This window comes from Lutra lutra, chromosome 1 (assembly GCF_902655055.1).
Source record: "Lutra lutra chromosome 1, mLutLut1.2, whole genome shotgun sequence".
Classification (NCBI taxonomy): domain Eukaryota; kingdom Metazoa; phylum Chordata; class Mammalia; order Carnivora; family Mustelidae; genus Lutra; species Lutra lutra.
The window spans coordinates 99,249,271-99,263,162 of record NC_062278.1 but is presented as its reverse complement, the minus strand read 5'-3'; the positions used below and the strand labels follow the sequence as shown (position 1 = coordinate 99,263,162).

Sequence of the window (13,892 nt, the reverse complement as noted above, 5' to 3'; positions counted from 1 at the left end):
ATAGGCAAATAGATCAATGGAACAAAATAGATATTCCAAAAAAAGACACACACATATATGGACAATTGATTTTTTTTAAGGAAAAAAGATAATTCAGTTTTTAACAATTGGTGCCAGATTGTTGTAATGAGCACTGGGTGTTGTATGTAAGGGATAAATCACTAAATTCTGAACATGAAACCAATTTACCATATAGGTTAACAAACTTGAATTTAAATAAAACCTTGAAACTAAAAAAAATTGATGCTGGAACAATTGAAAATCAATATACAAACAAACAAAAGACAGTTGATCCATGCTTTAATCCACATATAAAAATTACTCATAATGGATCATAGACCTAAATTCTAAAAAATTAAAACTTTTAGAATAATGCATAAAAGAAAACTTCTGTGAGCTTGGTGTAAACAAAGACTTCTTAGTATGATATTGATAAAGCATAATCCACAAAAGAACAAAATGACAAATTCAATTTCATCAAAATTTAAAACTTCTATTAAAAAGACCGTTAAAAAGAATGAAAAGACAAGCCACAGACTAGGAAAATATATCTGCAAGTCACCCATATGATAAAAAATTTGTATCTAGAACACATGACGAACTCTTACAACTCAACAAAAAAAAACCCTGAAAATTTGGCAAAAGATTAAGACAAGCACATCACTAATAAATATATATATATGGACAGCAATAAGCAAAAGATACTTAACATCATTAGTCATAAGAGAAATGCACATTAAAACCACAAAGATATACCATTATATTTCTATCAGAATGGGTAAAATTTAAAAAGCCTGCCCACAGAAAGTGGGAGACCTGAAAATCTCATGTACTGCTGATTGAAATGTAAATGATACAACCACTTTGGAAAACAGTTTGGCAGTTTCTTAAAAAGTTATACATATACCTCCCATATAGTCCAGGCGTTCCACACCTAGATATTCCCCAAAAGAAATGAAGGCATAAGTCCAGATATAATCTTGTATATGAATGTCACAGCAGCTTTATTTATAAGAGCCAAAAACTAGATCTCAAATGTTCATCAATAGGGAAGTAAATTGTAGCACATCCATATAATGGAATATTCTCGACAAAGAAGAAAATGAACTATTAATACACAGAATACAAACGAATCCCTAAACTACACTTAAAGAAGCACATACCATATGACCTATTTACATAAAATTATAGAAAATAAAAACCAATATATAATAACAGAAAGGAGATCAGTGCTTTCCCAGAAAATGAAGGCAGGGGTAGGGGCAGGGGCAGGAAGGAGGTATTATAAACAAGCACAAGGAAACTTTGGGACCTAATGGATAGTTTCCCTGTAATGTAGTGATGATTCCCCTGGTATATTTACATGTCAAAACTTTACAGGGGCGCCTGGGTGGCTCAGTGGGTTAAAGCCTCTGCCTTCGGCTCAGGTCATGGTCCCAGGATCCTGGGATCGAGCCCCGCATCAGGCTCTCTGCTCAGTGGGGAGCCTGCTTCCCCCTCCCTCTCTCTGCCTGCCTCTCTGTTTACCTGAATGATAATTCAGTTACAAAGAAAAATCTTCTCCTTTTAGGACCTACTGACAAACGTTCCAGAACTGGACAGACGTCAGTATAAATATAAGGAGAATATATAGTAATGATATGCTCCTTCAAAAGTAAAGAGAAGGAAATGATTCTGAAAGGTGTTACCTGTGTGCATATCACACTTCCAAAATATTAAAATATTTTAGCAAAATGATAAAATGTTAAGACTCTAGAAAAGAATCTGAACGTATAGGTTTTTATAAATAGCTTTAATAAATAATTCACTTTTTTATTCATGAGAAAGTAACAGAATAGGTAAATAATGGGGCTAGGACAGAGAATGCACCTGTATGCTAGTCTCATTATTTTGATTACTTAGGATAATCAATTCATTAAATAACATATTCATTCTAAATTTTACTACCAATAGACTCATGCTTAACTTTTTACAATTATTATAGCCCTTGAGGAGTTCCACAAGAATTGGAACTTCATGAAGGTAAAGAAGAATAGTAACAGAAGTATTTTAACACAATTTGGATTGAATGTAATTTAATTATTCTATTATTATGGTATCTACCAAAATAACAGAACTGTAGCTGATCTCATCAAGGTCAACCACAGGAATAAGCCAAGATGAAAACTAGAATTTAACACTGTTTTAACAGAGGACATTTAAAAGATTAATAATTCCAACCTTGAATATTGAAGAGATCCCATCTAAATATACAGATAGCCAAATAATCCTTTCCTTTACCCAATTTTAAGATGTACCTCTGTTGATATATATAATAAATATACACACATACATACATACACACACTTATACACACATATGCACACACACAATATAAGCTGGCATCAATGAATATGTACATGTGTTGGGGTATATGTTTATATATGTATATATTTATATTTATATATGTATATATAATATACACAATCAGCTGGCATCAATGAATACATACCTTTAACATGAAGAGAGAAATCTCTGTCCCACAATCAAGGCAAAGGAAAAATAAATCTTTACAGTTTGATGATCATGCAAATAGCCAAGAAATGAGTCAAATGTTATCAACATCTAATATCAATATGGAGAAAGCCAAATTGCTAATGGAAGTTACATTTTCTTCTTGGCATATTTAGTGCTTCAAGAGTGTTCAATATTTTTATACTATATCAAATGAGAAAACCTCAGGTAGTAGAGACAGTAGGCACACACACTGAGCTGAGAAACACTGAGAGATATCTAATGAGGTTACGGAACAAATCAACACAGCTTGCCTGCTGACTATTCATTAGCCACCTTAAAAGAGCCAGAGGGGCCACGTCTTCCTGCCAACAGCTGCTGAACCAAAAGAAAGTATCACTGAAGTTCAAGAACACAAACATCATACAATCAGAAAATGTCAGAGCTGGAAAGGCTTGAAGAGGTCACACAGTAACTATGCTCACAAATCTGTAGACCGTGGTTACACTTCAGTGATTCTATGAACTTCCTGAACTTGTAAGCAGAGTTTTGTGCAGACATAGAGAAGAACCACTTATCATCTAGTTCAATCACTTCATTTAATGGATGGGGAAACAGTTCCATTGAAACTGAGTCACAGCTCCCAATTACTAAATTGGAGACGGGATCTCTTGAGTCCCAGCTATTTGTTTTTGCTATCATACCAAGTTGTCTCTTATTAAGTATTAAAAAATCTTAACTGCAGCAGAAAAAGACAGACAGCTGCAATCCCTAATCCCAAATTTTCTAAAATATTCAATATCCCCTGTGTAACCACTCAGTAAACTCTCCGTCAGTCCATTTATACTGCCCTTCCTGTCAAAGTGCCAAACACAACCTGTGTGGTATCTGCATTCTGGCAGCCCTTGCAAGTGGATCGATATCTGACACCAGTAGCTCATGCCCTACTGGCATCTGAGAAACTGAACACATTCTGCCAGAACACTCAAGGAAGAAATTAGAAGATACAAAAGCTTTTGAGAATATAAGTGTTTCAAGGACAAAGCTATGAAGTAACTTATACTGTCTTGTGTATACTTGATGCTCAGCCAATGTTTGTTGAACTGAACTGATGTATAGAACTATCTAACAAATGGCCACCCTGACCGTTCCCAAATGAGGAAAAATTCATACTTAAGAATCGCCTCTCTTGTGAATATACTAAGGCAATTTTTTTAAGCTAGCTTTCCTTGAGAAACTCCATATATACTGATCAATCTTCTGGTTGTTCCAAAATAGCTCTGAATTTAAAAGTAGATGTCAGGGTTTTACAAGTTCAATAAATTAATAAGACTTTCTCTCAGTGTTGCTGCCATATATATACAGATAGATAGACAGATAGATATAGATATATAAACATAGATATAGATATCACTTATCTATATAAGATATTTTGGCTAACTAATAAGAATCTCTCAAATTAATAACACTATGACATTAACTTTTAGCGTTTTAAAATGGTTTAACAGTAGTCTTTGGGGTCTAATAACATATTGCTGACTCAGGCAAGCTGCCACTGGAGTGAACGTGAGTATGTACATAGTAAATTCTCCATCTCAAATCTAAATAAAGTGTTTTCCCTGCAAAACCTGCTTCTTTCCCTATATTAACTATTGGGATTAGGAGCAAGATAATTTATCTAGTCCCCAATCCAGAAAGTTTACTAAACTTTCCTCTCCCTTACCTAAAACATCTACTGAATAAGGATACCCAAATATATCTCATAAACATCTCAAATTTACATCATCCTTATTCCTATTGTCATTACCTTCTTACAGGCCCTTATCAGTTTGAGCCAGAACTCACAGCTCTCCCTACCTTTAACTGTTCCCATTCTAGTTTTTCCTTCATATGACATCAGAATTAGTTTTCTAAAAAGTAAATCTAATCATTTCTCACTCTTGCTTGAAACCTATTAGTGGCTTCCTACATTCAAGCAAACTCAGATTTTTACCTTAAAATATAAGGTTTCTGGTAATTAAAACTTGGTGTCCTTTCCATTCTCGTGTGCAGCAACCCATTACATCTCCTACAGGCTCTTTTAAACCCCCTGCTTAGAAACTTTGTCAAGTTCTCCATGTCAGCCTGCTTTTTTTTTTTTTTTAATTCTCTCAAATTTTAGCATATACTGTACCCATACTCCATAAAACACTCTCTCTGACACATTTTCCACTTGGGAATAGAAGCTATCCCTCCTTTATGGCTTAGGCAAAAGCTGCAAAAAAACCTTACTTGTCTCCCCTCCCCCAATTATTTGCTTCCCAATTAAGTACATTTTGTCCATATTTCTAGCAATACATTTAAAACAATATTTTATGAAACATACAGACTGAAGCTAAACATATTACCTGAACATAACAAGAATGGTTTAAAAATCAGTACCAAAAAGACATCTAGAATCCCCAAAATATGCACACTTCTAACTTCCCGATGGCTCAATGGAGGACTAACAGGGAAATTAGGAAACATGCTGCATTAAAAGATCATAAATACATGTTACACGAAATTCATGAAATGGTGTGACATCAGTGAAAATCAGAGTGAGAACATCTAAAAACTCTCTCTTACATAAAACCAACAAGAGAGCTGACAAAATTGTTAGAATCAACTTTTTCAAAACTCAGAAAACCAAAGGCTGGCAGCATTTTGAGGAGTGTTTATTCAAGAAAAATAACTGATTTCAGTAAAAACAATGATCCTTGTGGAATCTGAATTTGCCCTACTCCTTTCTCCCATTAGTTGAAAACTTAAGAGCCCACATTTGTGGTGAATACCAGAAGACAGGCCATCTCTAAAAAAAGCAGCATGGGTCTGGAGTATCTTCAAACTCTCATTCCCAGGGCAATGTCATGATAGGACCTATTTTGTGATTTCTAGAAGACCCACTTCAAGCTTCTCTGTATTTGACCTAAATCAGTTCTCACCCAGTGGGAAAAGCCTTTTTCCCAAAGGCATTTGTTGAAAACAATTACAAGAACTTCAACTTTACAGTTGTCTAAAGCCTCTCTCCTTGGCTTACAGATGGCTATCTTTTCTGTCTTGACATGGTCTTTCTTCTGTCTATGTCCAAATTTATAAGGATGTCAGTCATATTGGATTAGGGCCCACCCTAATTACCGCCATTTTAATCTAATCACCTCTGTGGAGATGCTATACCAAATAAGGACATGTTCTATGGTACTGGGGGTTACACCTTCAACAGAATTTTTTTTTTTTTTTTTTGCGGGGGCAGGGCACACACAATTCAGCCCATAACATCTATCTTCACACATAAAAAGTTGTGTTTCAGTTATGTTTTTTAGCCTTTTGTTTCTAAATAATGAGCCATATTTTTTCAGAGTAGTTTCCATTACCTTTAAAACATTTTATTAAGAAAAAATCCCTAAAGTGTCTAACTATGCTTTTGAAACTCAACTGTTACAGCAAAGTCGAAAGAACAAATGGACTGATTTTAGTCCTGGCTCAGCCATTAACCATTGAATTTGCCCTGTACTTAGTACTTAAATAATGCATACTTCAATTCTTCACCTGGGAAAGGAAGTGGTTGGATTCAATCCGTCTGCAACTCCACAAGCCCAAAGACTCTGATTCTATCTTGTCTTATTTTGCCGCAATTGGCGCTGTCAAAGCTGGCCTGGAAATAACACAAGAACATTTATTTAAATGAAGAGATTAATGTAAATTCAGTTTGAGTTTGGAAATGTTTGCACAGCTGAAAACCATGAACCTTCCAGACTTCTTAGACAAATTTCACCCATTCTCTGAAGACAGACTGCTTTTGGATTTGTAAATGCACATGAATGTTGCTTTCAGCACACAAAAATACCTATGGTAGGTATCCCTCATGCCCTTTGCTACTTCAAAATTATTTTCTGCAATGCTGAATATTCCAGCAGTCTTCATTTTCTTGAAAATTAGTTCTAGAAAATTAGAACTTACCAAAACAGGTTATAGGACTTATATGTTTATTTATGAAAATTGCCTTGGATACAGATTCTATGATAAAACCCAAAACATGTAATTGTTCATTTACTAAATGGTGTCCAGGTATTCTGAACTAGTAAATTTTAAAAAGTATACATCACTATATCTGTATTTTATTTTTTTTTATTTATTTATTTTTTTTTAGTTATATCTGTATTTTAAATACACCAAGTGACAACAGACTCAAGACAATTAAATGGTCTTTGGAGAAACATGCATTTGAAAAAGAGTTCTTTGGGCTGCCTAAGTGGCACAGTCAGTTAAGCACCTCACTCCTGGTTTCATCTCAGGTCCTGATCTCAGGGTGGTGAGATCAAGCTGACGGGTTCCATGCTCAGCATGGAGTCTGCCTGAGATTCTCTCTCCCTCTCCCCCATCCCCTGCATGCGCTCTCTCTCTCAAATGAATAAGCCTTTAAATATATTTTTATATAAGAATATATATTAATATGTGTAAATATATTAATACATATTCATATATATAAAAAGAAAAAAGTACATTTCTTCTGATAAAAGTGCTTTTATAAATTTGATACAGAGTTTAATGATCAAAAGTTTTGGGAAAATATGTTGAAAGACAATGACTCATATAAACATTCCCTTTGAGAAATAATCATGGAATATTATAACACAAGACTATAGGATATGGTAGGACAATATGAAGAACAAAAAGAACCATTTAGAAGGGACATCTATGTACAATTACCAGGTGAGACTAATTCTTGAGGATATCAGCTATACATTAAACTGACATTAATTTATTTAAACATAGTATACATGTTGAAGAAAAAAAATGAGGTGACATCAAAAAACAACTGTCAATATGCAACAGTTTACAGTTATCATCATAAATTATTTAAAGAGTACCATCAATATGAAATACTTAAGAGTATAAAGTGCACATTTGGGTTTTTTTAAATAACTATGTTAATGAACAGCTTAAGTCTAAGAGTGTGCTTTGACTACTGGAAGCTTCTAAGATTTACAAGTTTTGCTCAGACTGCTACTGTTGCATAGTCAAAAGGTACTGGAGAGCATAGTAGAGCATGGGGTAGATGGCTATATAATCATGGACAACAGATACAAGATTAAGTAATTGATATAATGGTGAAAAATGATACAGAGCTGAAAAAAGAACACCAGCAATATTAACACAGGTTATGGTGATCAGAGGTTCATAATATGCTTTCTGAGAGCATACCAATCACAAAAAATTGATAAAAATAATTCTTCCATTTAAGCAAAACCCCATTCTACAAGTAATTTCTTACAAGACAGTGTCTCAATGTTCTTATATGGTTGATTCATTTTTTTATGGCTAAGTGCTCCCAGAGAATGGTTTACTCATTCTGGTTGACAATAACCCTGGAAAATATAAGTATTTTACATACCTATAAGATACTTTTAAAGTACATAACTCTCCTTTTCCTTTCATAATGCAAAACCCATTTCAAATTTTAATTTAAGTCTGGAGGTGGGGAAAAAAAGATTAGAGGTTGCACTAATTATTTTATAAGCATAAGTGTAAAGTATGAAGAGATTAACTGGCCAGTTAATAAATAAACTGGCCAGCTTATTTTTACTAATAATGAAATACCCAACTTCCACTTTACTCACTGAGAAACTCAAAAAAGGATTCTCAAAGGTGTTTTCTCTGAACAGAAAGGCTCTCCACCCATGGGATAGGAGCTAACATTCCCCCCTTACTTATTTAGTTCATTTAATTATTTTCAATTTGTCTAAGCTTTCCTCCTCTATACTCTCCACATTATTGAAAATTAAAGACTGCCCCTTTCCTTCAAACTTGAAACCAAGGATTCTTGACTTTTTTTAAAAAGATCATCAAGATATAATTCACATAAAATAAAATTACCCACTTGAAGTATATGATTCAATGGATTTTAGGAAATTCACAGAATTATACAACAATCATAACAGTCATTTGAGAACATTTCCATCCTCCCTCAAAGAACTCATATTCCTTTTCTTCCCATTCTCCCCCTCTCCCAGCCCTAAACCAATAATCTTGTTTTCTGTCTCTATAGAGAATTACCAATTCTGAACATTTCATATAAATAAAATCACACAGTATGTGTTCTTGTGACTGACTGGCTTCTTTGACTTACTATAACATTTTCAAGATTCACCCATGTAGTAGAATAGATCATATACTTCATTCATTTTTTAATGCCAAATAATATTACAATGTATACAGAAGATTTTATTTACCCATTCATCAGCTTATAAACAAGTGGATTTTTCTACTTTTAGGCTATTACAAATAATACTGCTATAAACATTCTTGTACAAGTCTTTGTGCAGATAGACATGTTTTCATTTCTCTTAAATATACAGTTAGCATGTGAATTTCCAGGTCATATGGAAAGATAATATTGAATAACTGAAGGAAATGTCAAACTGTTTTCCAAAACAGCTGCACCCGTTTGTATTCCCCTCATCAACCTCTGAGGATTCCAATTTCTCTACAACCTCAACACATTTTGTTTATCTGACTTTTTATAGTCATTCTAGTGGGTATAAAGTAGTATGTTACTTGATTTTGAATTGCATTTTCCTAATGTGTAATGATGTTGAGCATCTCTTCATATGCTTACTGGCCACTTGTATATCTTTTCTGGTGAACTGTTTATTCAGACTTTTTGCCCATTTTTAGTTGTCTTTTTTAGTACTGAGTTATAAGAATTATTTATATATCCTAGATATAAGTCCCATTTTGAATATATAATTTGAAAACATATTCTCCCATAACATGGATCATTTTTTCAGTATTTTGAAGGTATAATTGCTAGCCAAAAGTTTTAAATGTTGGGGCACCTGAATGGTCCAGTCAGTTAAGCAACTGCCTTTGGCTCAGGTAATGATCTCAGCGTCCTAGGATCAAGCCCCTTGTCGGACTCCCTGCTCAACTAGGAGCCTGCTTCTCTCTCCCCAGTCCTGTTTCTCCCTCTCCCTCTGCCACTCCCCTTCATATGCGCTCTCTCTGTCAAATAAATAAATAAAATCTTTTTTTAAAAATTTTTAAATGATTTTATTTATTTATTTGAGAGAGAGAGAGAGAGAGAGAGCATGAGAGGAGAGAGGTCAGCGGGAGAAGCAGACTCCCTGCCAAGCAGGGAGCCCGATGTGGGACTTGATCCCAGGACTCCAGGATCATGACCTGAGCTGAAGGCAGTCGCTTAACCAACTGAGCCATCCAGGTGCCCCAATAAATAAAATCTTTAAAAAAAATTTAAATGTTGATGTAATCTATCTATTCTTTCTTTTGTTGTTTGTGTTTTCAGTGTCATATCTCAAAAAACACTGCAGATCTCAAACTTGTGATTTCTTATGTGTTTTTTCTAAGAGTTCTATAGTTTTAGCTCTTTTATTTAGGTATCTAATCCATTTTAAATTAAGTTTTGTATATAGTGTGAGGTAGGGTTATCCAAATCACCTGAAATTTTTTAAGTAAATAATATGAGATTTAGCCAGTAACCATCAATGAAGTGGAGAAATGGCTGGTCAACATCCTGATGACAGATACAGTGTATCAATGAAACAATGACCCTATTTACATCAATATCAATAACAAAGGTGATAATGGACTAGGAGAGGAAAAAGCTGAAATCTCACAGGTAGACAATGATATCAAGTGTTCGTAAACCATAATAATGACCGAAGTCAAGTTACTTAGCTATGGAAGGATTTTATATAATCAATCTAGTTTGAAGATGTATGAGATGGAGTGTCTGTGAATGTCAATGACAGTTAAGTAAACAGCTGCATACCCTGATTCAGAATAGGGTTTAGAGACAGTGGAGAATATGAATCAAGATACAAAGGTGGAAACCAAGTTATACAGAAGGCAAAAGAGACAGAAGTTTGAGGACTGCCATGACATTGTAAAAAAAAAAAAAAAAAAAAAAAAAAAAAAAAGTAGGCCAGAAATGTACACCAGATACCCTAGATAAGAAATTGAGAATACTTGGGGGGGCACCTGGGTGGCTCAGTGGGTTAAAGCCTCTGCCCTCGGCTCAGGTCATGATCCCAGTGTCCTGGGATCGAGCCCCGCATCAGCAGACAGCCCGAACTTCCTCCTCTCTCTCTCTCTGCCTGCCTCTCTGCCTACTTGTGATCTCTGTCAAATAAACAAATAAAATCTTTAAAAAAAAAAAAAAAAAAGAAAGAAAGAAAGAAACTGAGAATACTTGGGATGCCTGGGTGGCTCAGTGGGTTAAGTCTCAGCCTCTGGCTCAGATCATGGTCTCGGGGTCCCAGGACTGAGCCCCACATTGGGCTCTCTGCTCAGGGAGCCTGCTTCCCCCTCTCTCTGCCTGCCTCTCTGCCTACTTGTGATCTCTCTCTCTGTGTGTGTCAAATAAATAAATAGAATCTTTTAAAAAAAAAAAAGGAAGAAAGAAATTGAGAATAGTTTCCACTTTTTGTTTAGAAAGAGGCTTTTCACACACTGCATCTTTATTAAAGAGTGACTTATGGATTTGTGAAGACTTAGCAGCACATCAGTGCCTATGGCAAAGTGTTTACTGAATCCTTCTATATCCCAGGCACTCTCTCAGTTGTTTCACATGTATTACCTTGCCTAATTTTCATGAGTACCATAACAGGTTAACCCTATTATATTCATATTACAGGTAACAAAATTAAGATTTTTAAAAAGCTAAATATCTAAGTCTCACAGCTATAAAACAGCAGTCTAGACTTAAAACAAAATCTAGCTGACTCCAAATTATTTGGTCTTCTGATTATACAGGTAAAGATAAAGAAAAACTGCATCAGGATCTAAAAGCTTAGTTCTTTACTTAAAGTAATATATAAGTGGTATGTGGCTTGAGTACTAAAGCCTAGAAGTTGACAGGGCATCTCCTGGTTTTAAGAAGCACTTACAGCTTAGTTCCCAGAGGGGACCATTCAGGTGGTTTTTTTTTTGTTTTTTTGTTTTTTTGTTTTAACCAAACCTGAAACCTATTTTCTACTAGGCTTCAGAACTTCCAAATGACAGATACTGACAGGACTGTGTACTATGCCACTGTGTTTCTCCTTTGGGTTGGCTCTGTTCCCACTTCTTATGGACTGATCTTGCCTACCTTCTCAGAGACATGGGCACCAGCAGCTTCCTAGTTTCCATTCTCTAAGCTTCAGGGACAGAAAGAAAAGGAATATTCTACCACACTCACCCCTGTCCCTGAAACTGTTTTAAAAATACCAGGTAAGGGGTGCCTAAGTGGCTCAGTCAGTTAAGTGTCTGCCTTAAGCTCAGGTTATGATCCCGGCATGCTGAGATCTAGCCCCTTATCAGGATCCCTGTTCAGCAGGGAGTCTGATTCTCCCTCCCCCTGGTCTTATGCTCTCTCTCTTTCCCCTTCTCTAATAAATATATAAAATCTTTAAAAAATTAATAAAATAAAATATACCAGAAAAAAGTTCTCTTACCGGCCCAGCCTGGATCACTGAATTAATGACTATGGCCAAAAGTTAAGCATAAGAGGTATCAACTACTGTTCAGGCCTCATGGATAAAGTGAAGTATTCATATGTGTGTATGTTTTTTTGGAAAGCTGACTTTCTCAGAAAATGAAGGAAGATGTATTACATGGAAAAAATATTTGATGCCCACTTTATGTAAGCTATTTTTATATAAGCTAAAAGTTTCAGTGGTAATAAATGATTAACTGCTACAGAGTTGAGTTTAAAAAAAAAAAGAATGAAAGGGAAATGTTAGCTATCAGTCTATACACAACATTTTGGAACACTTAATGAAAAAGAAAAAGATATACATCGCATCATTTGCTTTCCCATTCCTCCTATTATTGTTCTTTCTCCAACATTCTTATGAGGGCAGGTTCAGATTTTGGACATAGTTTTATAGTTAAGGCTGTGCACAACTGTTCATAAATATGGAAAAGGAAATGGCTGCTTAGCATAACTATTTGGGAATCTAGTATTCTGTAATGGCTAAACAATGTTACTAAAAGGTTTTTAGCCTTTCTTACACAGTTTATCATTTTCTTCCTTGCATGACATTTATCTCCTCTAATATTATTGTTGGAAATACCCATCATGTATCTCTCAGAGGATCATACACACAGAACATCAAGGATCACAGTCTCAAATGGCTATGATGGCCAGCAAAACAACATAAATGAGTAAGAAATACAGGATCTAAGAAGTGCCTACTCAAAGTGGGCAGCTGCTATGCGGCTCCAGCCAACTGTTCCATTGAAAGAAGGCAAACTAGTGTGGTAAAATCATATGGTTCTTTTTATTTAAAAATTCCAGAAAGTCAGTGTTAAATATGAAATCACCTGAACTTTAAATGTGAGCCACCAACTCAAATATTTTTTCAAGTGCTACACATGCCAAAGAGACCAAATCTGCAGATTGAATTTGACCTCCAATTCATATCCAATGTAGATATATCCAAAAGTTACTCACTGAATGAATGCTAATGTACAAAACTAATGATTTGCAAATCAAATCATAGTTTTCTATTAATTACATTCTAATTGTAGAGATTACTTTCTCCAGAAGAAAATGTTGGCCTTAGCCCATTAAAACACTATTTAAAATTTTAACATTTACTTTAGGAACTATTTTTCTTTTGTTAATGGGAAGTGTTAGGTAAATGTAACTCTAAAAATGATCTCTGAAGAAGTTAGTCAAATAGAAAATCAATTCATTCTTATAGATGCTCTTTCATATAATATTAAAAGTTATCACATAGGCAGCATTTATTGTCATTCTCATTTATTCCTTATTACTTAAATGTTTAATCTGCTCAATTTAATCCCCTTTATGAAGGCATTTAAAACTACTAGCCCTACTGAAACCTTTCTGAATTTCTACATTCCTCATTTGTTGTTATTTAATCATTTGTTTCCAGGCTTCAAGGAGCTCTGTAACTCATCAGTGGAAAAATGGAAAAAAGAATAATAAACTTGTTATTAGAGGAGATCCAGTTGGAATCAAATTTATTAGTTATTAGAGCCTGGGGTAAGGGAATAAATGGTCTGCCATGTACTACAGCAATAACTCTAAGACTAGTCAACTGAGTTAGGAACAAAACAGAAGGAAATCATGCATTTAGTTGTCCAGGTAACTGTCAACTGTCAATTTCTGTCAAAAAAAAGGAGATATGAGAATCAGAAGGGTAGTACTGATAGAAACAACAATGAATAGATATTAGGAGAAAAGAAAGAGAATAAAAATGGATGACAAGATATGTGGGTAAAAGATATTTTATCGTTTAATAATCTACTTAAAATATAATTGAGATCTAAAGCAACCAAATAATATAACATGGGTTCTATACAATATAAAAATAAGGTCTATGAAAAGAAGCCCAAATGAGATGATGAGG

The 13,892-nt window shown here is 34.6% G+C and overlaps 1 protein-coding gene across 5 annotated transcripts in view; it reads right to left on the bottom strand.

Annotated features, from left to right (window-relative positions):
• Positions 1-13,892, bottom strand: part of NAALADL2 (N-acetylated alpha-linked acidic dipeptidase like 2) — a 1,357,959-nt gene that overhangs the window by 1,301,049 nt on the left and 43,018 nt on the right. The window contains exon 1 of one of the 5 annotated variants that reach the window (XM_047730802.1): positions 6,061-6,163. The exons of the other annotated variants lie outside the window; for them this stretch is intronic. The gene's annotated coding sequence lies outside the window, so the exon portion shown is untranslated. Of the gene's footprint in view, positions 1-6,060; positions 6,164-13,892 lie in introns of those variants that run through there. 5 annotated transcript variants of the gene reach the window in all.